This window comes from Apium graveolens, chromosome 3, assembly GCF_009905375.1.
Source record: "Apium graveolens cultivar Ventura chromosome 3, ASM990537v1, whole genome shotgun sequence".
NCBI classification, from domain to species: domain Eukaryota; kingdom Viridiplantae; phylum Streptophyta; class Magnoliopsida; order Apiales; family Apiaceae; genus Apium; species Apium graveolens.
The window spans coordinates 294,997,368-295,001,530 of NC_133649.1; the positions used below are offsets into that span (position 1 = coordinate 294,997,368).

The following is a 4,163-nucleotide window of genomic DNA, read 5'->3' on the forward strand; positions in this document are numbered from 1 at the left end:
AATTCAATTTAACATGACACTATAAATAATATTAAACAATTGTAATGTACACACTTGGCATAAGAAAACTCCTAACTATGTACCAAATCAATTTTTTCCTATCAAAATTTTAAATAAATCCGAAATTTTTATCAAAGATCACAGAAGTAGACAATTGTATACAGTAGCTATCAAATATTATTTTAAACTCATAAAATCAGAAAATTAATAATAGAAAATGGGGAATATATAATAAACCAATTACTCAAGACAATTTTAATCATAATCATACATCATCTTACTATAATTTTTTGGTTTGGTATCATAACTTTGCCGTAGATTCTAAAGACATTGTACTTGCCATATTTTATTGAAAAAGAGATATACAATGTAAGAAAAAATTGACCTTGAAAAGAATTTCATATACAACACTAATCTCTTTGAACTTATCTTATGTCTCATACCCATCATTCATATATGGATAAAACTTTCGAATCAGTTTCTGATAATCTTAATTGATGCAAGTTTGTATCGTGGTACGAGTTGTGGATGGTGAATTATGGAGGGTGGAGTGGATGGAGGCAGTGAGGAAGGGAGTGATGCAGTAGTTATGATACATATCCACTTCCCTTCGGGAGCAATTTGCTGGTAAACCTTCCACAAATAATGTTTTACTAGCATCCGGAGGTAGATGAGTCTCAAGTTATCCTGTAACTCGACGATCTTCCACCTCTAGGTTTGCGCCTCTAGAACCCATAGTGCGTGAATCGTCAACCGAAACTCGGAAGACTATCAAGTTTCCAGCTGTAAAATATTAATCACTAAAAGTTAAGCATAATCCTAGGATTCTTCTTGAAATATATATATGTGTGTATGTGTATGTGTGTAAGTTAGTTTTAATATATTCATCAGGTAGACATATACGATAATACCTACATTTTTAGGGAGACATGAAAGCGAGAAATTGAACCTCGGGCCTTACTTCAATGTGAAACAACCTAATTTTAAAATGAAGGATTTGTTTTCTATCGATTGAGTTACTTCCACATACAATTTTTTTTTATTATATTAAAAAACCATGCTATAAATATATTAAATTGTAAAATAAATTTCCATGAACAAGTGGGAAATTGAACCTGATACCGTAATTTAGTGTAAAACAATTGATTCCATCTCCAAATCAACTATAAACCTCCCGCTCAAAATCCTTAATTATCGAGTATTACTTGTAAGTTGTAAGTAGTATTTATTCTTAAATAGTTTTCAGGTTGAACAATAATGAAAAACTTGGATGATAGATAATGAGTCCTAATTACCACAACTCTTAAGGCTTGGCAGATAAAATGACTAAGAAGAACAATCAACATAGAGGCGAAAGAGAAGATCAAAATCAAGTCCCTCAAGACATATCACATGGGTAAGAATATTGACTCAGAGTCAAAATATGGGGAACCGGCTCAATAATAATGATATTATAAAGGTTGATAAACCACTACTCTATGGGTCTCTAAGAGTTGAGGAGTTTCTATATTGGAGGATGGATGTTGATAATTTTTTTCATATCATGGGGTACCCGAAAATATGTAGGTTAAGATGGTGGCGGTTCATTTAAAAGTAATTTTTCTAAATGGTGAAAAAGAGTTGTTTTTCAGACGCGGAGACAAGGAAAGATGTCAGTTAAAATATGGTGATAGATGAGACGTTTAATGATGGACATGTTCTTTTCGAAAGATTGTGAGTGCAAGATGCATACAATTTAAAATTGTGAACATGATCAAGTGGATAATGTGTTTGATCATTGTCAAAAATTGTTAGATATGGGAGATATAAAAGAGCTTGGTTATATGAACGCGAATATTTTTGGAATATTTGAGAAATGCGGAGATAGTTGGAGAAGGGTAGGAGATGATGTTTTCTGAAAATTACATGTATACAGACTATGACGGATTTGACGTGGTTAAACAAGAAGACGAGAATAACAAAGAACACAACACAAAGAGTCTTGAAGTTGTCTATAAAAGTGGCCTAAAATTGTCTTCCCACAACTATAAGTCAATACATGATTGCAACATCCAGATTTAACTTAAGCATTATGTAAGTTGAGTTCTCTAAGTTTCAAAATTGTTGCTACGATTTTTGATAAGTTTGATGTGGATGTATGTCAATTAGTATATGTCAAAAAAGTAGAGAAAAGATGGTTGACTACATAAACAATTTTATCTCTCAAGGATGGGAGTTTTAAAGTCATCAAGAATAGTCCTCATTCTCTGCACATAAACGTCTATTTGTACAGTTTTATGCCTATTTCTTTTCTTTTTCTGGACTCTGATGACTTTTCTTCTTCGGTCTCCAGGTGGCTACATCTAAACTTATGTATATTACCAAGATATCCATTTTCAAGTATTTAAAATTCTTCAAAGCTACCAAGATCATGAGTATTACTATGTTGTTTCAATCATTACCACCATCCTTTTTAAAAATTAGCTTCACCCTACGTGTAAATCCCAATTCATTCTCCTATTTTTAATATGATGTAGATAAAAAGATAATAGTTTTCTTGGCAATTCTATTTCTGAAACATACATATTATGTGGTTAGGTCTCATATAACATAGTGCATATATAAAAAAGCATTTCTTGTAAATAGTAAAAAATATATGTGGTATCAAAGTATAACCAACCATATGCATGCTCAAATTGATTAAATAAGTTTGTGGAGATCATAAAAGAGCATTCCAAAATATCAATTAAACATATGTTAATCGACAACATACCTTTCCTCCCTCTAAATTTCCCTAAGTCTTTGTATCTAAGGACAATATTCACAAGTGGGTATAAGTGAAAAATTAAACATATTAAAATTTTGGGTAGTCCTCAGTTTTGATGTAATATGTTATAGTTTTCACAATTTACGTTTCAATTTATGAGTTAGTTTTTTCAACATCATTTTGAGGTTAATTATAAATTTTATACTATATTTTATTATTTAAAAAAACTCACATTAATTTGGTCTAAAAATTGATGATAATCTAATATTTTGAAAAGAGATAGCCCTCACCGAAATCATGAAATATGTTGTCCCCTATAGGTGGTAGTGGATTTGGAGCACCTTCTTCATTATTTGAGATCGATCCCCGTTAGTAATATATGGATTTATATCTGCATAAGAAGTACATGTGAATTTAATTTATCATGATAATAATATAGAAAACATTTAAAATGGACACATCAATTAAACTATTTATGACATTACATAATGAACGGAGACGACAACCCAAATTCATCAAAAACAATTCTTAAAACAGTGACATATTACTAAATATACATAGTAGATCTACAACATCACAGTTAATTGTATTGAACTGATTGGTTAAAATATCACAATTACATCTCAAAGATCAAAATTACATAATAATAGTAGCAGGACTTACGTGAATCAAAAATCATCTTATCGAATAATTTTTTTCTTCAAAAAATTCTTCCATTCATTTTTCGGCAAGAAGTACTAGACATAACGGAGGCGGCGTGTAGTGGAGGTGATAGAGAGGCATTCTATATGTACTTATAAATCTTAGGTTTAATTAGGGTGCACACATTCTTTTAAAGGACTCGCAAATTGACCCATATCCATATGTCAAAGGCCTCGTAAATCAGCCCATATCCATACTAAAGGCCTCATATATCAGCCCATCATTTTTAAATTTCCTTAAAATTATATATGGGCCAGACATAGAGTATATTTAAAGATAATTTATAAAATTTAGCTACAATATTGTCTAAAATATTATAACTAGAACCATATATCTATTAACCTAAATGCGTTATTGATGAATGAGTTATGCTTTAGAAAAAAATGAATATTTTTGAATAACATCAGTAGACATTATTGTTTTAAAAATGCCATAGATTTGAAATAAGATCAATGAGAAGATTAATCATCACAAATTAAAATAAAAATCTATTTTATCAAAAAATTTGAGGGGTCAGGATTTCACCTAATTACATAGATTTCTTACTACATCCTCATAAAAAAATGTCAAAATATTTACATAATAAATTAATTGAGTTTGACGTTTTAAATAATAAGGCCATAATATATATGTCCAATTCTTGTTAAACTTTTAAACACATCGACAATAATTTCTGAATATGTTAAAATCAAAGTAACTAAGAAATGTACACACT

The 4,163-nt window shown here is 30.1% G+C and overlaps 1 long non-coding RNA gene across 1 annotated transcript; it reads right to left on the reverse strand.

The window, feature by feature from the left end:
- Positions 1-349: 349 nt before the first annotated feature.
- LOC141711156 (uncharacterized) lies at positions 350-3,534 on the reverse strand. The gene is made up of 3 exons (XR_012571249.1): positions 3,410-3,534; positions 3,037-3,137; positions 350-783 (listed from the first exon to the last, which is right to left on the reverse strand). It is a non-coding gene; the product is annotated as an uncharacterized LOC141711156 (long non-coding RNA).
- Between the last annotated feature and the right edge of the window lie 629 nt (positions 3,535-4,163).